General features: G+C 40.1%; 1 pseudogene; it reads left to right on the forward strand.

The window, feature by feature from the left end:
• The first annotated feature begins 1,184 nt into the window (after positions 1–1,184).
• On the forward strand, positions 1,185–3,582 carry LOC122703426 (annotated as a pseudogene).
• Positions 3,583–22,512: the final 18,930 nt, after the last annotated feature.

The raw sequence follows: 22,512 nt of genomic DNA on the forward strand, positions 1-22,512 counted from the left end.
ATTGTCTCTTCTCCACTAACATGTAAGCACCCCAAATGCAGAGATGTCATCTACATTGTTCACTGCTGTGTCCTTGGGCCGAGAAGAGTGGCAAGCAAATGTCACTCCAAAATATTTATGAGCATCTGCTATGTGGCAAGCACTGTTCCAGATGCTGAGCATATAGTAGTGAACTAAACATAATCTTTGCCCAAAGGAGCTTATAATCTAGTGACACATAGTGAGTGTTTGATTGGTATTTGTTGAATGAATCCTCAGGATTATAATCAAAATCCACTAAAATAAACATTTAGCTCTATGTTGTTCTTGTTTAGTCGCTAAGTCGTGTTTGACTTTTTTGAGCTCCCATGGACAGTAGCCGGCAAGGCTCCTCTGCCCATGAGATTTTCCAGGCAAGAATACTGGAGTGGGTTGCCATTGCCTTCTCCAGGGGATCTTCCCGATCCAGAGATTGAACCCGTGTCACCTGCATTGCAGACGGATTCTTTAGCACTGAGCCACCAGGGAAGCCCATTTAGCCCCTCGGTAACCCTAGTTGTATCAGTTTCCTGTGGCTGTGTCACATATCACTACAAACAGTCTCATAGTTTTGGAGGCCAGAAGTGTAAAATCAATGTCACTGGGTCAAAATCAAGGTGTCACAGGGCCTTCTTGCTCTGGTGGTTTTAGGGAAAGATTTGTTCCTTGTCTCTTCCAACTCCTGGTGGCTGCTGACCTTCCTTGCTTGTGGTGACATCACTCCAATCTCTGCCTCCATCTTCACATCACCTTCGCTCTGTCTCTGTCAAATATCTGTCTCCCTCTCTCTTACAAAAATGTATGCGATGGCATTTAGGACAACCGATAATCCAGGATTATCTCCCCATCTGAAAAGAAATCTGGAAGAAAAAAAAAACACACATCTGCAAAGACCCTTTATCTAGATAAAGCAGCATTTACAGGTTCCGGGTATTTGACCTGATATCTCCAGGGCCATCACCTAGCCTATTACACTGACATTTTTGTATTAATAGCTGAAGGGAAGTTTCCACAAGGAGAACACCAGGAGGTATTTTTTTGCATTTTTCCTTTGCTGTCCTTGGAAAGCATATTTATCTCTGCAAAACAAAGAAAGGCAATGACTATTTTCAAATATAACAATAGAATTGCATTTTCCAAAGACTTGTATAATAACATTTCTGACTCATTCATAAAAGTGTTTGTCTTCTATCCAGAAACTCCCACAAAATTAAGTTAATGAGCAGTGGAGATGGCAAAGCAATATTTGAGAACAAGTTGTTTTATATCTTGTACCATGAGATTCCCATCATGATTTGCAGACAGAACATAAAACCCTTACCATTCATCACTTACAGTCATTACTCCTCATCGTGAAACCAGGTTGTGACTTCAGAGTCCTTGCCAGGGCACAGAACTGTGTCAGTTTCAGTTAGAGCTGGAGTCCTACAGCCTTTGGGGGTATTTGGGGGTCCCCACGATAACAGAATAGGCATGACTAACAATAATGTAATTTTGATGCTGTTAAGTCTTTCCAAAATTTGATTTGGAGGCCCAGAATTTAAACTTGTCCTGCTTTTTGGCCTCTTAAAACAAGTGTGGGCCAGGGTGGGGCCACCAGAGGCGTGGAGTAGGTGGAAGCTGCGGTGTGCTGGGCAGAGCTGTGCGGGCCTCAGCGGGGCCTGGGCTCCCTGAGCAATTCCTGCAGGCCTGGGTTGGTCAGGACAGTGGTGGCCGTCCCCGCACCCCTGTCCCCCCATCTTTGTCCCCCTGCCCCCCAATATGGCATGGATGACTGGAAGCCCAGCCCCCTCATCAAGCCCTTTGGGGTGTGGAAAAAGTGGAGCGGTATCTTACCTGGGAGTAGAAACTGACCTGGGCTTCCCTGGTGGCTCAGATGGTGAAGAATCTGCCTGCAATGTGGGAGACCTGAGTTCGATCCCTAGGTTGGGAAGATTCCCCTGGAAGAAGGCATGGCAACCCACTCTCTTACCTGGAGAATCCCATGGACAGAGGAGCCTGGTGGGCTACAGTCTATGGGGTCACAAAGAGTAGGACATGAGTGAAGCAACTTAGCAGGCATGCGCGCTCCTCATATAGATGAGGCCATGGTGCTGTTCCTCAACATGGTGGCACCTGGCCAAGGGTTCATCTGCATCATCAAGGACAAGGGCTCCTTCCATCTCAAGGACACAGCCTAGGCTCTGCCGAGGAGGTGCAACAGCCAGGCTGGCCCTGCCCTGGGCTGGAGAGATACCTGGGCCTTCGTGGAATGAAAAGGAGGTCCTATCCTTGGGGAGAAACATTCTGACTCACCTGCCCTCTCCTCCTGCGGGGGTTCAGTTCTGCTGAAGACAGATGTGCCACGAAGCTCAGCTGAAGAGGCAGAGACGAAGACGTGCCACTGGGCAGACACAGAGCTGAACCGTCACAGCCGCGGCTTCTACAGCAAAATCAAGGGAGCGTGTATAGCTGCAAGGACCCCACACCTTCCCAGCTCAGCCCTGACCCACGCCCAGACAACAAGGTCCTCAGTGTGCCTGTGGCAGTCATTGTGGGGAACCGGCCCAGTTACCGGTACAGTACGCTGTGCTCTCTGCCCTCAGCCCAGGGGTTGCCTTTCCAGATGATAACAGTTTTCATTAATGGCTACTATGAGGAACCAACTGCTGTGGTGGCTGCTGTTTGGTCCAAGGGGCATCCAGCACTCTTCCATCGGTGTCAAGAATACCCGTGTGTCTCAGCACAACAAGGCCAGCCTCGCTGCCACTTTCAACCTGTTTCCGGAAGCCAGGTTTGCTGTGGTTCTGGAAGGAGGACCTGGACACTGCTGTGGCTATTTTCAGTCTCCTGAGGCAAACCATCCAACTGCTAGAGGAGGACGACAGCTTGTAGTGGATCTCTCCCTGAAATGACCAGGGCTGTGAGCACACAGCTGAGGACCCAGCACTGCTGTACCGTCTGGAGACTGTGCCTAGGCTGGGCTGGGTGCTCAGAAGTCCTTGTACAAGGAGAAGCTTGAGCCCCAGTGGTCCACACTGGAAAAGCTCTGGGCTTGGGATGGGTGGATGCTGATGCTGGAACAATGCCAAGGTACAGAGTGCAACATCCCTTATGTGTCCTGATCCTACCACTTGGGCATCATTGGCCTCAACATGAATGGTTGCTTCCATGAGGATTACTTCCAGAATCACAAATTCAACACAGTTGTAGCTCAGGAACATGGACAGTCTGAAGAAGCACACTTATGAAGTGGAAGTTCACAGGCTGCTTAATGAAGCTGAGGTTCTTGACCACAGCAAGAACCCTTGTGAAGACTCTTTCCCTGCCAGGCTCAGAAGCCTTTATCTGAATTGAGAAAGATGATGACTTCATCACCTGGAAACAGCTTGTCAAATGCCTCCCTTGTCTGGGACCTGGATGTGCGTGGCAACCACCGGGGCCTGTGGAGATTGTTTCAGAAACAGAACCACTTCCTGGCGGTGGGTGTCCCAGCCTCTCCCTATTCAATGAAGAAGCCACCATCAGTCTTCTTAAGCCATCCCCAAAGAGGAGGGAGCCCCAGGAGCTGCAGAACAGACATGAGAGCTCCTCCGGGAGCCTGCAGGGCTGGGTGCTGTATACCCCCAGGCAGGCTAGCCCTTCACCCAATCCTTTAGGATTTTGTAGACACTGGATTTTGTAGACACTGGCAGGGGCTGAGGGTGGTTTGTTTTTAATATGAGACTTAATTACTAACTCTTAGGGGAGGGTGCCCCTGGGGAGGGTACCCCTGCTCCAACACCCCTGTTCCTGAGTTGGAGGTCTATTTATTTGCTCCCTTGTCAGGAAAGGGCAGGAGAGTGCCTGGGAAATCACTGGAATCCCTGGGTACTTGATCCTGTCTGCCCTTTGTATACTCCCTCCTCCTAGGCCGGGCTCAGAATCTAACCTATTTCCTGAGGGCCTTGGAAAGAGGGTGAAGCCTGAAGGGCCTTGACTTTTTTTTTTTTGACTGGGGTGCTACCCTGAGGGTGGGGCAAGCTCTTACTCAGGAAAGTGCTGTGCCCAAAGCATGAACAGGCAGTTGGGGCCCACCGGCTGAAGCAGACTCACTCAGAGACCCTCAGACATGGAACCAGGCCTCTTCTCAGCCTCTTCCTTGTCCAGATTTCCAAAGCTGTATAAGGTGGCCATTGATTAAAAAAGGAGAAAAGCTCAAAAAAAAAAAAAAAGAAAGAAAGAAAGAAACAAGTGTTCTACAACTTTATTCAAACAAAGTATTTTGACAGTTTCTTTAGTGGGAAAGAGTATTATGGATTAGATAAATATGGCCAGTTTTAATCAATGTGTAAAATCACACTTATTTTTCATAATAGTATTTGGTCTTGTGAAAATCTCATTCTTAAGTAATATATTCTGTTGATTAAGTTAAGTCTTGGGAAATAAAAATTTAAATGAGTCTCATGAGTCATTTCATTTATGGTGGACTCAGGGTACATTTTTATTTCTTGCCTCAGTATTTTTAAAGTAAAATTATGAAAGTAAGTTATGACTTTCTCTTTAATCAGAAAACCTAGTTTTAAAGAAAGGCATTGATTCTGATTTACTCTGTAAAATTGACAGCATACCTTTTTTTTTCTTGGAAATTAAGTGTCTCAAATATGCTATTTCATGTATTCATGCAACATTTGTTTTTTGAACATCTACTATTGCCAGGCACAGTACTAGGCGCTGGGAATACAAAAGTAAACAAGACTCATTCCCTGCCCTCCAGAACTGTGCAGTGTAAATGGAGTGGTGACAAGGACATGGTTCCTCACAGACAGTGTGAAAAGGGTGCTTTCCTGGTGCTGGCCAGGGCGCGGACTGGGAGCAGAGCCCCACCAGCCTTGGGAGACCAGACACCTCTTGTGAAAGGAATCTGAGGCCTAAAGAGTGAGTACAAGTCAGCCAGTTGCTCAGAGAGTCTGCAGTGTGTATGAATATGTGCATGTGAAGGCCCAGAAATGAGAGCGAGGCTAGTGCTTGGGAAATGGAAGTGGGTTAACATGGCAAGAATTGAAAATGATAGGAAAAGGTTAAAATAAAAGAGAGAGGGAGACTAGGACAGCCCCTGAGTGGCCCCCAAAGTTTTTTATTTATTTATTTATTTATTTTGGGCTGTGCTGGGTCTTCATTGCTGATCGGGCTTTATTCTGGTTGTGGCGAGTGGGGGCTACTCTCTAGCTATGGTTCGTGAACTTCTCATTGCAGTGGCTTCTTTTGTTGCAGAGCCTGGGCTCTAGGGAATGTGGGCTTCAGTATTTGCTGTTCTCGGATTCTACAGCATAGGCTTACTAGTTGTGGCACACAGGCTTAGTTGCTCTGAGGCATGTGGGATCTTCCCGGATCAGGGATTGTACCCGTATCTCCTGCATTGGCAGGTGGATTCTTTACCAGTGAGTGACCAGGGAAGCACCCCCATTCCCCACACCAAGCTTATTAAAGTTGTGACTTCAAAAATGGCAATGGTATGCTTACATCTGCATTTTATAATGATTGTTTTGGTTGCAGTGAGAAAATGGATTGGCGGTTGCTAAGAGAGAAGCAGAGACCTGTCAGGCTGGGATGAGAGAGGTCCAGGGGACACACTGTGGTTACCTGAAGTGGAGCTCAATAGGAAAGGTGACAGATTTGAACAATAATTTCCAATAGTGAAGGACAAGGAAGACAGTCGTGATGCAGTTCATGGGATCACAGACTCTGACACAATCTGGTGACTGAACAACAACAACAATATTCTTGAAACAAAAAGTTAGACGTGTTCATGGAGCCGTGAAAACTTTTAGTAGTCTGTGGTGAACAAGTTTTCAAATCTCTTGTTTAAGTCTAATTTTATATCTTAAGAACAGCCTTGAAAATAGCTTTCTTTAATTTTTATTCCTAAGGTCATCTGACATTAGCCTAAATAAGTAAACCTAACCTGTCCACAGGGTACAGAAACCTATCAGAGCTGCTCTGATCTCAACAATGGATGTATGGGAGCAGCCAGTATTATCACCATGGGCACTTCTCTTGGCTCTCCAGAGCAGTCAGTGAACTTACCTGCTGCTACCCTGTTCATCAAGCAACCCACCCCCAACCCCCGGGGTGAAGGGATGAATGAAGGGTGCAGAACACTCAGGAGTGGAAAGGTCAGAGAACCTCTTTCTTCCTGAGTCCACACTATAGTCCTCTGCCTTCCCCTGGGGCAATAAGGTGCCACTCCTTGGAGGACAAGTTCTGATCTCCAAGCTGATAAGGGCTGACAGGTCTGTTAAGGAAAAGGCAAATGTTCAGCTGCACTTCTTTTTTTATCCAGCAGGTGGCAATGAGTAAGTGACAAAACCAAGGAGAAACATTGAGAGCCAAAGCCAGAAGGGCATTGAATCTTTAAGAATCTTTAAAATTGTTAATTAAAGGCCAGCTTTAAAAATATTTAAATGTTGTTTAAATTGGCATAAAACAGAAGCTCCTAAAAAGGTTCTCAAGATTACAAACAATTGTGGCAGAAACGAGCATTTAAAATTTTTAATAGAATTCTAAATTCTGTGTCTTTTAATGTAAAGAGATGTCTGACCAGTCCCAGTGGTGAGACAGAATAGTCTGCAGATGACCTCAGGAGACCACTCTGGGTTGTCTGGACAACAGACCAGCTGTGACCAGCAGTCTCCCTATTTCTTCCAAATTCCCCTTTCCTTGGTACAGGTGGCTTCCTCCCTCCCTGCAGGAGGGGTCACAGCTTCCCATGGACACCCAAGGAGTTCAGACACAAGCATCTGGCTCTCTCAGATAATTCTTGACAGTTGACATCTACACAGTCTGATAGCAAGTAGTCTGCATGAACCCCACTGACAAGAATGTTTACAGCTTTGGTCTTTAAGAAGAGAGGATGTCCCTTCATCGGAATGCTCACTTATGACATGTCCCACAGAGCACCTTGCTCCTGTGTGACCTGTCTGTACCTTCTCTTGCAGATTCTTGGTTGGTAAAGTTCCTTCTTAAGCCTGTTCCTGTGTCTACGATGTTGTGAATTTGCCTGAGCTCTGTTGTACAACAACCTATGCTTTAAGTTGCTTTCCAGATGATAAGCGTTCCTTATGCCTTTCATGGTCTCACCATTGTGATCTCTCCAGGGAGCAAAAAGTATAGAGTGAGATAGCAATCTTCCTAGTTAGAATAAGGCAAGTAAAACCATGGTCTGTTTTCTAATGGACTGTCTTTAAAGCACTTACAATGCACTGTTAGGATTTGGAATGAGACAAAGAATTTATACTTTTCATTTCTCTGTTATTACTTTTGACAGTGTTGGTTTAATTGATTTGTAAAATTTACCCTAACAATTCTGCCCCACATGTCTGTGGAAACATCCAGTGTTCTGAACACCCCTTTTTCCCGTGTTTTTCTGTGATGGAGGTACTGAGGCAGAGAAAAGGAAATCTTCCAATGTGAAATTAAGCCATGAAAGACTTGATCACACATACAACAACAAAGTCTCATGATTTCACAGTTCCTTGCGATATGTTTGTATGAACAAAATCTGTTATCTTTGGTCAATCCAGTTAATGACTGAAAAACAAAGACAGAACAGCTCTCTAAGGTTAAATTATGGAAATCCCTTTTGTACCAATTTGCAAAAATTACTATTCTCTTGAATGTGACTATGATATTGTGTTTGTGAGGGCTTGAGGGGTCAACTTATTTTTTGTTACACCATGTCACTAAATTCCATAAGTTGATGTTGATAATCTTAACCTGTAGAATTACAAAAACTCTTTACAAGTTATTTTTCTCACTCTCTAAAACCCACAATACTATAAGTTTAATTAATCACTTTTTCATAACAAGAAATTAGACTTTCAGACAGAGCAGTTATGGAAAACCCCAACACGGTTCCAAAGTTGAATAAAGATAATCTTGTATTTGGGCTTTCCAGGTGGCACTAGTGGTAAGGAACCTACCTGTCAACACAGGAGACCTAAGAGACACAGGTTCAGATCCCTGGGTTGGGAAGATTCCTTGGAGGAGGGCATGGTAACCCACTCCAGTATTTTTGCCTGGAGAATCCCATGGACAAAGGAGCCTGGTAGGCTACATTCCTAAGGGTTTCAAAGAGTCAGACACAACTGAAATGACTTAGCACGCATGCACAATCTTGTGCTTAAAAAAGTATCTTTCCAATGATAAAGATGTGCTGTGCTTGGTTGTTCAATCATGTCCGTTTCTTTGCAATCCCATGGACTGTAGCCCACAAGGCTCCTCTGTCCATAGGGATTGTCCAGGCAGGAATACTGTAGTGGGTTACCATGCCCTCCTTCAAGGGATCTTTCCAACCCACCTGCACTACAGGCAGATTCTTTATCATCTACATCATCAGGGAAGTCCAAGAATACTGGAGTAGGTAGCCTATCCCTTTTTTCCAGGGGAACTTCCCAACCCAAGACTCGAACCAGGGTCTCCTGCATTGTAGGCGGATTCTTTACCAGTTGAGCTACCCGGGAAGCCCAATGATAAAGATACTAAAACAAGTAAACCTACGATTTTCCGTAATTTTAAGGAGTAAAGGGAATTCCCTCTGGCGGGCTCTGTACTTCCATTGCAAGGAGCCTGGATTTGATTCCTGGTCAGGAAACTAAGATCCCAGAAGCTACTGGGCATGGCCAAACAAAAAAAGACAGCCAGAAGTAGAGTAACACCTACCCATCTGCACATGTTAAGGCAATGGTTTTATTTGTTGACATTGTTTGACTTACAAATGGAAACATAATGTTTTATAACTTGCTTTTTAGGCTTAATATATCTTGGACATCTTTCCATGTCATTCTTTCAAAAGAATATGTAATATCCCAATACATGAATATCATTATGATAACCAATTCCATATGTATAAATACTTGCAATTTTTCAACCTTTTGCTATTATGAACAATGCTGCAATAAAAATCCTACATATATCTTTTTATCCTTGAATGATTATTTGTATGAAATACATGAAATTAAAACATGCTTGCTCCTTGGAAGGAAAGCTATGACAAACCTAGACAGCATATTAAAAAGCAGAGGCATCACTCTGCCAACAAAGGTCCATATAGTCAGAGCTTTGTTTTTCCAGTAGTCATGTACAGATGTGAGAGTTGGATGGTAAGAAGGCTGAATGCTGAAGAATTGATGCTTTCGAACTGTGGTGCTGGAGAAGACTCTTGAGAGTTCCTTGGACAGCAAGGCAATCAAACCAGTCAAACCTAAAGGAAATCAACCCTGAATATTCATTGGAAGGACTGATGCTGAAGCTGAAGCTCCAATAATTTGGCCACCTGATGCGAAGAGCCGACTCATTGCAAAAGACCCTGGTGCTGGGAAAGATTGAGGGCAGGAGAAGGGGGCAACAGACGATGAGATGGTTGGATGGCATCACTGACTCAACGGACATGAATTTGAGCAAACTCAGGGAGATAGTGAAGGGCAGGGAAGCCTGTAGTACATGGGGTCACAAAGACTTTGCGACTGAACAACAACAACTGCTAGAGGTAAAATTGCTGAGTCAAACAATGTGATGGCTTAGATTTTAACAGATATTGCTACGTAGTCCCTCCAAAAAACTGAACCACTATATGTTCTTGTATAAACACTGTATCAGGATAGGGCCATAATTTTCAGTTTTGTTGCATGGAAACTCTTTCTTTGTAAGAAATCTTTTTCAGAATCCAGAATGTAAATCAGAAACTGAGCTTTGTTTTGGCAGAAGCTCAAACAGAGGTGGGAGGCCTGCAGCTCTGCTTACCCGTCTCTGTGGAACCTCCAGTGTGACCTCCTGGAACACAGAACAACACATACAGACAGTTCTTTCTTTGTCCTCAAATAATATTTGGCTGAAAGTAGGACTAACATGATAGAAGACTTAAAAATTATACAATCCCTAATTACACTTCAATTTCAGACACAAGTTTTAGTAATTCAGTCCCAGCATTTTTTACATGTTCTTTCATTGGTTTCTTTTTCTTTACAATGAGCATCTGATTGTGGCAAAGTTCAGGTCCTTTTAGACAGTCATATAATTTATACCTTTGTCTAAATTGTACTGAATGTATGAATCCTAAATTTGCTCTCACTGGAATCAGCGCATTCATTTTTGGGTTCTCCGCACTTTATTTTTAAATTTTTTCAATTTATTTATTTGGCTGCGTTGGGTCTTCATTGCTGCACACAGGCTTTCTCTAGTTGCCGTGAGTGGGGGCTACTTTCTGCTTCTGGTGTTTGGGCTTCTCATTGTGGTGGAGCAGGGGATCTGAGGTGTGCGGGTTTCAGTAGTTGTGGCACTCGGGCTTTGTTGCCCTGCGGCACGTGGAATTCTCCTGGACCAAGGATTGAACCCATGTCCTCTGCATTGTCAGGTAGATTCCCAGCCACTGGACCACCAGGGAAGTCCAAGTTCTCTTCATTTTAATAAAAATAAATATTCAAATATTTGATTTTAAATATTCAACATTTGAATAAAACCTTCAAATAATTACATAAACTCATCAACAAAGGTAGTAACTTCCAAAACTGAACCTCTTGGTTCTATCATCACATATTTCAAAATGTTAATTCACTAATAGAGAAAAATGCGAACTGAGGGAAAGGTGAGTTGGAGTGTGAGCAGAAAGGCAGGTGGTAAAGATCTGAAGAAGCACCTCTGTATTAATATCATTGCAATCACTGACTCTATTCAGTGATTTAGAAGGCTACTTGCATTTTTTTCTTCTGGCCTATTTGCAATAGTTTTATCAGACTTTAACAAGCTTATTACTTCCAGGAAAACAATTGAAAGAAGAGTGCACCAGGTAAAGAATATAGAAATGTCCCATTCGGCTGGGGAGCCACTTCAAATCCTAGCTTCTGTGAGATTCTTCTAACGGGGGCTTCTACCTACCCTGGTTTTCCAGAAGAATGCTCATCTATGTGTTTTTCCCCTAAACCTTTTCACTTTTATTGTGATTTCTGTCAGATTGAAGAGAAATCATCCAAGATTTATTTCAAGTTAATTCACATAGGCATAATTAGGCTTATTATTTTTAACCAACCAGGTATTGTCCCCCTTTTCATCACGATATAATGCTTCTTAAAAACATCCAGAAATCCTGGCTTTTAGAGACAAGGCTGGAACACATTCAACTCTCTAAAAGGAGCAGATCTTTAGCCTCAATCAGAGGCTTATTGTGAAGGAGGGAAAAAAACTCAGTAGAAAATACACAGAATACTGGAATGATTTTATTCATTGATTCAACAAATATAGAATGCAGCCATGTGCTAGTTGCTAAGACAGTACAAAAAGTATAAACCATGATCACTACTCAGGGTTTGTGATATTGTCAGGGCAACTAGGCTCACACCCTAAAAAAAGTTACATGATACTTTAAGTAGTTTATGAATAAAATGTGAAATGTGTGATATAGATTATGGTTGCTGTAGAAGCCCCAGTTTCAGATTCTCAGTTCATTAACCCCCTTATAGTTTCACATGCCCTTTTACCTGCTTTAGACTTTATGTCCAGACACTATTTTTTGCAATTAAATAAAATTTTAATTTTTCACTGGAGTATAATTGCTTCATAGTATTGTGTTAGTCTCTGCTGTACAACAATGTGAATCATTGTAGTTTTGATTTGCATTTCTCCAACAATTACTGATGTTGGGCATTTTTTCATGTCCCTGTTGGCCATTTGTATGTCTTATTTGGAGAAATGTATATTTAGATCTTCTGCCCAGTTTTTGATTGGGTTTTTTGTTTTCTTGTTGTTATTAAGTTGTATGAGCTGTATTTTAGAAATGAAGCTCTTGTCAGTTGCATCATTTGCAAATATTTTCTCCCAGTCTGTTGTTTGTCTTCATGTTTTCTTTATAGTTTCCTTTGTTGTGCAAAACTTATAAGTTTGATTAGGTCCCATTTGTTTGTTTTAGTTTTTTATTTCCATTTCCTTGGGAGTGTCCATCTTTAAAAGAAAGGAATTTTGAAAAAAACTTGTGAACATGTTTTAAAGCTACTATATCTCTCAAACCATTTGTTTTTGTTTTATTTTGTTTTGTTTTTGGCTGTTCTGCATGGCATTTGGAATTTCCCTGACCAGAGATCAAATCTGTGCCCCTTGTGGTAGAAACTCGGGAGGGTTAAGCACTGGACCACCAAGGATGTCATCTCAAACCATTTTTTAGCCTGCTAGTTCTTCAAGCTACTTTGCTGTTCTCACTCCTTTCAGTACCGTGGTTCTCTAAATAGTGATCTACTCCGTTCCTTAGTTTCTCATTACCCAGTATTCAACTATTGTTGATAGTCCAGGTTATTAGCACCTGCATGAACACTACTGCTATTAAACACAATATCCAAATTATCATAGCATTCAAGGCCCTACCAAAGTTACCTGCAACTTTCCTTTTCATTTTACCTCCCTGTTTCATTTACACTTCAGCCAGTTGGATTGATCATTCCCCACTTGTACCCTCTGCTTTCCCACCTTTGTGCCTTTGCTCAGGTGGTTTCCCTCACCAGGAAGACTCTCCTTACTTTCTCAATTGGTCAAGACCCAGTTCAAATGCCATATTATCCAAGAAGAGTTCTTGATCTTCCCAACCAGAAACATTCCCTTCCTCCTCTACACACCAAAGCACATTGTCAACTTTACTGCAGACACCTCATTTTATACCGTATTATGTACATCTTTGTATTCCTTTCAGCATCCCAACAATACCTTGCTCATATAAGTCCATCATCTTTTTCAAATGAATACATTTACCTAAATCATTAAGATTTGATTTTACTCTCATCAGAAAACTTATTAAAGTCCTTGTAGTCTCCAAATCTATTAGACTAATGTATTAAAGCTAAGGGAAATTGTAGAATGGTCTATGCTAAAGAAAAAAAGTCTTCTTTTATTTGAACAATTTTAATGGAGTGATTCAAATTAAATCACAAATATTCTCCGAAAAGGTTTGCTTCTGAGATATGTTTGCATATAGTATTCTACAATTCCTGGTCAACATGAAATTTCCATGGAAACAGATCACACATACTGGAGAAGAAAGAACTGAATTGTGTTTGAGCTGCATTTTGTCATCTCCATGGAGCTATTTCTGCTAAATATTTGAGTGTACAGGGAAAGTATAATTGAAAACCACTTAAGTAAAGACATAATATTTAATGCTTGTAAAAATGACAATATCTGCTGTGAGTTTTAAAGATTTTTTTAATACATGAGGGTAATATAAAGTTCAAATATTTCTTGACTCATATATTAGTATCAGCATGTAAAATGCCCCTTTGCCTCTTTGCTAGTCCATAAAAGGGAAAGAAATGCTCATCACGGAAAGGGGGATCATGCTGTTTTTGTCCCCTAGAAAAAATGATTTCTTCTGGATATCATTCAGCTATTTGTATAAAAAACCCTCTAGACTAGATTCATTGTCTGGCAATTAGATATCTAACAATTTTGATTTGAAATATGACTAATCAAATAAGGACAGTTTGCTTAAAACATATGGAGAGAAACTCAAATATTAAAATATTTTTTACTCACTATTCTAAATAGTGCTATAAATCTTTCTGATTTCTGATTTGAGAAATGTATTTTTTCCTAAGCACTATAAAAATGGCAACCGACTCTAGTATTCTTGCTTGGAGAATCCCAGGGACGGTGGAGCCTGGTGGGCTGCCGTCTATGGGGTCGCACAGTTGGACACGACTGAAGCGACTTAGCAGCAGCAGCAGCATAAAAACTTACCCTTAGTTAAAACTACTTAAAACCACTAGAAAGACTATATCTTAAATGTTATCTTTTTCTAATCTGTCTTTGTAAAATTAATCTACCTTTGTAAATTAAAATTCTTAGACATTGTTTCATACAACTCAAAATATTCACGAGGTATCAGAAACACCTTACAATTTTCTTCAAATTCTCATGTAAAATGCATCAGCTGTACCTTTATTTCTACATTTCAATAAATGTAACCAGAGCAAATATAACATAGAAAAGATGAAAAGAATTACAAAAGTTGTATATTGTGCTCATTGAAAATGTGCATATAGGCTATTAATATAAAGAAGTTTTTAATAAAAACCAATTAATTGTTATGGTTGTAGAACAAATAATAATAGTGTGATGTAACTTTTTTATATTAATAGCTTATGAAAGCGTTGCTAAAGGCAATTTTAATGTATTAGAAACATACTTTGTTGTTGTTTAGTTGCTAAGTCCTGTCTGACTCTTTTGCGACCCCATGAACTGTAGTCCATCAGGCTCCTCTGTCCATGGAATTTCCCAGGCAAGAATATTGGAGTGGGTTGCCATTTCTTTCTCCAGGGGATCTTCCCAATCCAGGGACCAAACCTGTGACTCCTGCATTGCAGGCAGATTCTTTACCGTCTGAGCCACCAGGGAAGCCCAGTACCATACTTAGCTTGTTCAAAATTTATACCAAATTTTATCTTACAAAAAAAGAGTATCAGTTACTCTGCCAGGGTCAAAAAGTGTTAAAACGCAAGAAAGTAAAATTAAAAACCAAACCAAAACAAAACAACAGGAGAAAGCTGCCAATAGACTATCACTTCCATTTTGATGATTTTAATTATCTTCTGATAGCTACACTTCAGTTTGAATTTGAATGTAGCCTCTATCTAGTTGGGTAGAATAAGGCTGAGTGATAAACAGCCCCCCCCACACACACCCACCTCCCCCCCCCCACCTCCATGGGTTTGCTGTATGCTAACTTTCTCCACTTGGGGAAGGGCTGCCTCCTAGGTCTATGCTTCTGTTTCCTCACCTGTCTTTGGAGGGCTGCCTGTATCTTCAACTAAACTACAGGCAAACATGCTTACAAGCATTGCTCAGTTTATTAATAAACTGGCATAATGTTTGAGGATTTAAAAACCTGAAAACCAAGATCCTGAAAAAGGGAGTAATAATGGTTCTTGGACTCCAGAATAAAGACTCTGCCAAGAAACAATCTTAAATGTTGAAACATAGGAGAAAGATTAAGATATTAATAATGACTACTTTGTTGGGAACCTATCATGTATCAGGTATTTTACACATATCATTATGTTTAACTCCTAGTCCACCCTAAAGGAGGTCAGTTCTGGGTGTTCATTGGAAGGACTGATGCTGAAGCTGAAACTCCAATACTTTGGCCACCTCACGCGAAGAGTTGACTCACTGGAAAAGACCCTGATGACAGGAGGGATTGGGGGCAGGAGGAGAAGGGGACGACAGAGGATGAGATGGCTGGATGGCATCACAGACTCGATGGGCATGAGTCTGAGTAAACTCCGGGAGTTGGTGATGGCCAGGGAGGCCTGGCGTGCTGTGATTCATGGGGTCACAAAGAGTCGGACACGACTGAGCGACTGAACTGAACTGAACACTCCTGAAAAGTTGGCATTTTATCATGACTGAGCTGAGAAAGGTCACCCACCTCTAGTCACTGCTAGTTTAGAAACTAGAATCTGAATTCAGACTTGTTTAAAAAGCTCACATTCTTCTTTCTATATTATACTGCTATAGCAATATGATAAAATATCAGGCAACCCTTAAAATAATAAACATGATGACTCTATCCATTTTGAAGAAAATGGATAATGAAGCAAAATGTAATGTAAATGAAAAAGAAAAATGTAAATGAAAGATAATATAAAAACATAAATATTCAATGATCCTAAAATCATTTATGAGAGGGGATTGAGACAAATTAAAATAGTTGCCATTTTAGAGCATATATATTGATAAATTTATACCTAAATATTTCACTTTGTGGAATTGTTATAAATATTATTTTAAAACTTTTGATTTTTCATTTCATTACAAAAAAATACAACTGAGTTTTTGTGTGTCTTGACCTTATAACCTTGCTAAACTTGCTAGTTCTAGATTTGTTGGGGTGGAGGGGATAGATTCCTTGGAGTATTCTTTGTAGATAATCAAGTCATCTTCAAATTTCTTCCGTTACAATCCATATACCTTTTATTGATTTTTCTTGTTTCCAATGCCTAGGTCTTCCACAACAATGTTGAATAAGAGCAATGAGAGAGACAGCCTTGCCTTGATCTTAACGGGAAGCAGTCAGCCATTCATTGCTGAGTATGTCAGCTGTACATTTTTTTGAGGATGCCCTTTATCATGTTGAGAAAAGTCGCTTCTATCCCTAGGTTGCTGAAAGTTTTTTTTTTTTAAACCGTGAATTGGAATTTAACTTTCTCAAATTATTTTTCTGCATCAATTAAACGGTCATGTGGTTTTTCTTCTTTAGTCTAGTAAGTTGGCAGATTAAATTGTCAATACTGAACAACCCCTCCATTCCAAGAATAAACCTTGTTTGGTCATGATGTATTATTCTTTTTTTATATTACTGAATTCAATTGTAAATATTTTGTTGAAGATTTTTCTATGATCATGAGGGACACTGAGCTGGTTTCCTTTTCTCGTAATATCTTTGTTTTTAAATCAGGGTAACGATGGCCTCATAAAATGAGTTCTTTTTCTTTCTTCATGCCTCTCTGTTTTATCTTGGATGAGTTTTGGTAGTATTTGGTTTTTGAGGAATTGGTACATTCCATCTAAGTTTGTACAGATTTGTTCATATCATTCTCTTATTATCTTTCTAATGTGTGTAGAGTCTAGTAATATCCATTCTTTCAGTCTGGATATTGGTAACTTGTGTCATCTCTCTTTTTTTGTCAGTCTTGATAAAGTTTTATCAATTTTATTGATTCTTCCAAAGAAACGGCTTTTCGATTATAGATTTTCTCTACCTTTCTGTTTTCAACTTAATTTTATGCCCCTATCTTTATTTTTTCCTTCCTTCTTCTTGCTTTGGGCTTATTTTGCTTTTCTTTTTATAGTTTTCTTAAAATTAAAACTGAGGTCAAAGATGTGAGACCCTCCTTCTTTTCTAATAATAAGCATTTTAATGCTGTAAAATTTCTTCTAAGCACTGGTTTAGCTGCATATCACAAATTTTGTTGGATTGTATTTTCTTTTTTTTTAAACTTCAAAACATTTTCTAATTTCCTTTAAGATGTCCTCTTTGTCCCAGGGATTATTTAAAAGTATATTGCTTAATTTCCAAGTGTTTTGAGAGCTTCTTATCTTTCTGCTATTGATTCTATTATGTCAGAGAACATACTTTGCATTATTGCTAATTCTTTTAATTTATTATGACCTAGGATATAGTCAATCTTGGTAAATCTTCCCTGGGCACCTGCAAACAGTGTGTATTGTGTTGTTGGGTGGAGTGTTGTATAAATGTCAATTAGATCTAATTGATATTCTTTTTAAAAAAAAATTCATTAGCACTATTATATTGCATCTTTATTTCTTGGGTTCTTGATTACAGTGATGATTAGGCAAATCCTTCCAAATCCTATTTGAATTACAGTAGTTTGGGAATGATAAATTTATAAGCTCTGGTGTTAAGTTCTTTTATATCTATATCTTCTATGTTCTTGTTGATTTTCTGTTCACTAGTTTGTATATTACCAAGGGAGAAGTATTGAAGTCCCCAACTATGATTGTTCATATGTATATTTCTTCTTTTACTTCTGACAGGCTTTGCTTCATGTATTTTGAAGCTTTGTGGCTAGGTGCATAAACAATGTCTGCTTAATTAACTGACTTCTTTATTGTTGTGAAATAATCTTTAGCCTGGTCACTTCCTTTGCTCTGAAGCCTACCTTTATGTTTTTGTTGTTGTTTAGTCACTAAGTCATGTCCAACTCTTTGTGACCCTATGGAATGCAGCACGCCAGGCTTCCCTGTTCTTCACTATCACCCAGAGTTTGCTCAAGTTCATGTCCACTGAGTTGGTGATACTATCTATCTCATTCTCTGCCACCTTGTCTGATAGCAATATAGCCATTCCAATTTTCTTTTTATTAGAGTTTTTAAAATATATCTTTTAAAATTTACTATTTAATCTCTAAATCATACTTGAAGTGTGTTTCTAATATACGGCACATGAATATACGGTCATGAATTTTTTTGGTCGATTTTGACAATCTCTGTTTTTTAGGTGGTATATGGACAGAGGAGCCTGGCAGGCTACAGGCCATGAGTTGCAAAGAGTAGGCCACGACTGAAGCAATTTAGCATGATTTAGCACACAAGCACATATAGGTCCTTTACATGTAATGTAATTACTGATATGTTTAAGTTTATGTTAACCATTTTATTATTTGCTTTCTGTTTGATTTCTTTGTTTTTTGTTCCTTTGTTTTCCTTGTCCTGCCTCTTTTGCTCTTTATTTATACATTTTTTAGTGCTCCATTTTAATGTTTTGAGATTTTTTTTTTTACTATAATTCTTTGTCCAGATTTTTAGTGGTTGCTCTAGGGATTGTAATATACATACTTAACTTTTCACTGCCTAGATAAAATCAACATATTACTACTGTAAGTGGATTATAAAAAGAATACCACCATATAGCCACACTTTAGTAGGGTGTTGTAGTTGTCCTATGTATAACACCTCTATACAATGAAAATCCCTTCAGATATTATTATTTTTGCTTTCAACAATGAAACATGTTTTATAGAACACAAGAGGAGAAGAATAATTTTATATTTACCATTTCTGTTGCTCTTTCTTCATTCCCAATGTTCTAAGTTTCCCTTTAGTATCATTTCCCTTTTGCCTGAAAAACTTCCTTTAGCAATTCTTTTAAAGCAAGTCTGCTAGAAACAAATTCTCTTCATTTTCATTTACCCGAGAATGTTTGTTTTTTTCCACTTTAATCCTAAAGGATTTTTCTTGCTGGATATAGAATTCTGAGTTGCATTGTTTTTTCAGCATTTCAAAATGTTCTGTTTCCTGGCCTTTATGTTTTTTAATGAAAAATTCATCTTCATTTGAATAATTGTTCCCCTATATAATACATGTTTCCCTCCCCTTCTCTGGATTTCCGGACAAAAATCTCTTTTGAGAACTTCTTTTTGCCTTTAGTTTTAAGCAGTTTGATTATGATGTGTCTGGGTGTTCTTTGGGTTTATCCTTTTTATTTTAGATCACTTTAGATCTTGTAGATCATTAATTTTTATTGATCTACTTTCAAGCTCATTAACTCTTTCTTCTGCTTTCTCTACTATGTCCTTGAAGCCATCTGCTGCTGCTGCTGCTAAGTCACTTCAGTCGTGTCCGACTCTGTGTGACCCCATAGACGGCAGCCCACCAGGCTCCCCCGTCCCTGGGATTCTCCAGGCAAGAACACTGGAGTGGGTTGCCATTTCCTTCTCCAATGTGTGAAAGTGAGAAGTGAAAGTGAAGTAACTCAGTCGTGTCCAACTCTTAGCGACCCCATGGACTGCAGCCTACTAGGCTCCAACTTTTAAATTTGGTTATTGTATTTTTCAGGTTTCTGGTTATTGTGTTTTTCTCCAATTTCCACAAGTGAAATTCATCTATTTCATTGCTGAGACTTTCTATCTTTCCATTCATTTCAAGAGTGTCTGGAATATTTTTCCAATATCTACTTTAAAATCTTTGTTCCAAAATCTGTGTCCTTTTGGCACTGGTGTCTCTTGATTGTCTTTTCTCAATTTAGATTTTCCTGGTTTTTGGAATGCTAGATTTTAGGTCATAGCTTGGATATTTTGAAAACTGTGCTAAGAAATACTTTTTTTTTTTTTATCAATAACTACTTTTTTTTTCTAGAATATATCCATTTTCTTTTTTCTTTTTTTTTTTAGGTGGAGGCTAATTACTTTACAATATTGTAGTGGTTTTTGCCATACATTGACATGAATCAGCCATGGATTTACATGTGTTCCCCATTGAGTCTTACCTAAATCCTAGAAAAATGTTGATTTTGTTTGTTTTGTTTTAGTAGTCAATTCATCTGGCTGGGATTAGATTGCAAATTTCAACCAAAATTTCTAGGTCTTGATTTCAATATCAGTTGTGTTTGCAAACACATTACAGTGTTATTTGCATCTGTCCTGTTATGTTTGCCACCCAGTGGCCAGTCAAATTCCTGGGCAGTAATCTATCTTGTAAAATTAGTTCCCAAAGCATTTGCTATGATGTGGAAGGTCAGATTCACACATGCACAGCTTACCTCTATTATAGTCTTACATGAGGGCTTGGGTGCTAGAGAACTGGGGAAAGAAATAAACAAATCACATGTGATTTCCCGTACTTTCTCTGCTTATTGGGATGCCCTGGTGGCTCAGGCAGTAAGAATATCGTTTCCTTTGCTGTGCAAAAGCTTTTCAGTTAAAGTAGGTTGCATTTGTTTATTTTTGCTTTTATTTCCACTATTCTGGGAGATGGATTGAGAACGATGTTGCTGTGATTTATGTCATAGAGTGGTTTGCCTACATTGTCCTCTAGGAGTTTTATTAATATATATGTAATTATATTTAAGCTCTTTTTTTCTTGCAGTTTTCTGATATAAAATTTTTCACTTACAACAATACCCCAAGAAGAAAATAGCAAAAGGCTCTCTGATACCTACAAATTAAGAAAAATTTAAAATGCTAATGAATAGTAGCTAATAGGTCACTATAACCTACTACAAAGTTTCCATCACTTAATTTTGTAATTTAAGATAAACAGGTATTTAAGCCTGAAGAGTTACATAGATGGGCATATCTTAATTTTTCCTTTGAGCATTATTCACCAAATGGTCAGGAAATCTGGAAGCCTTACTGGGCTTCGAGGTCTCCCATGGAGGTATTACTCTCTCAAAACAGTATGTGATTCTTGTCCACTCTCTGAGACTTGAAAAGTTAGACTTCTATAGCAAAGCTACTAATTTATCACCGTAAAGTTAGGTATCTAGCCAAAGTGAGCGGTAGTATTCGGGCTGCCTGTCCCTCACTCTGGCTTTTCCGCAGGGTTTCCCTGCCCTACGCTACGCAGGCAGTGGCCCGCACATGATCCGATCTTTTGGCCTGGGCCTCGCCTCTCGTCCCTCCGCAGTTCTTCGCCTGCAGTGGGCCGGGCCTCAAAGGAAAGCCTCGCTGATTTATGCGCCCTGCTGGTTATGTGTGTGTGAAATATTAACGGCCCCCACACCCGCGGCCAGGCCATAATCAAACCTCTCGCTCCGCCCAGTTCCGCGACTGGAACACCCACATTGGCACCCGGGAAACAGTCCGCCTCGAGGGGACGCCTTTGCGCACGCGCGCCACCCCTCCTCGCACCCGCCCCGCCTCCGCCAGCGGCCTGGGCAGCCGCGGGCCAATCAGTGTGTACCTCGTCTCCACGTCCCACGCTGAGCTGCGCACAGTCCACTTTTCTAGGCAGCAGTAGCACACAATAGTCTGCTAGCGTTCTTTACGCTGGCGGCGTTCTTGTAAATCGTCACCCATAGAAACGGCCTTCCCCCGCGGCGGCCTCTAAGCGCCTCCAGAATGACTGGAAGAGGTGGGTGGATGGGAGAGGGGGAGCCTTTCATTTTCAGGAAAAACTTTCACCCTACCGACCTCCCCCGCACTCTTCTCAGGATAGAAACGTCCTTTGACTGCGCTGATAGTCGGTGTTGTGTTCAAGGAAAGAGATAGTTTCAAGTGGTAACGCTTTCTTCCTTGTGAGGTAATGCGGGTACGTCCGTACCCAGAATCCCAGAGATCTCGCGTGGCCTGTTTCCGGTCGCTGTGCTCCCGCCTGAAAAGTAGGGCGAGGCTCGGCGGTCCGGCAACTTTTCCCTCAGCTCCCGCTGTAGCAGATTCCTCAACCGAGGCCTATTTACCTCCGCAAATTAAGTTTCCTTGTATTCTGTGATTGTAAGAATACTGCTTTTTTTTTTTTTTTTTTTTAATGCCTGCTCCTTGCAAAACTGTCCAATAGTAAGTACATAAACGTATGTAAAAGAAAAACTCACAATCTCGTCACCCAGAAATAACGTATTAACTTAGTTCTGTATAAACTTAAGAGAGTTTTCATACATACACATAAACTTTTTTTTTCTTGACAGGAAAATATGAGCATGTTCTGTTTTCCAAATAATGCCTCATATCTTTCCAGATAAAGTAGGTTACTTTAGCGTTTTTAATGACTGTATGGATTTAATGGCTATATGGATGTAGTATTAATATGTTCAATCAGTTTCTAGATTGTTGGACTTTTAGGGTATTTACAGTTTTTCAGTTGTGCGAACAATACTAGATGATGATTATACATAAACCTGTACATATCCCTGATTTTCCTTAACATAAATTCATAGAAATACTTTTATTGATCAAAGGGAATGCGCATTTGCAGAGTTCTATATGTTGTTACCAGACTCTTCCCTTGAAAAGTAATAGTTTTCCACCAACATAGTGGGTGAACGATAGCTAGGTCTTCTCCTTGCATATCTTGAGTATTGTTAATCTTTGTGATCTTTATCACCTTAAAAAATATGTTTTATCATCTTGTTTTAATTTACATCTCGTTGACCAAGTGTAAAACTGAGCATCTTCCATGTATTTATTGGCTCTATTTTTGTGAATCGCCAGTTCATGATTTCTGCCTATCTGGAATATTCACGTTTTTTTTTAATTATAAGAGCTT

The sequence above is a fragment of the Cervus elaphus genome, chromosome 11 (genome assembly GCF_910594005.1).
Source record: "Cervus elaphus chromosome 11, mCerEla1.1, whole genome shotgun sequence".
Lineage (NCBI taxonomy): Eukaryota > Metazoa > Chordata > Mammalia > Artiodactyla > Cervidae > Cervus > Cervus elaphus.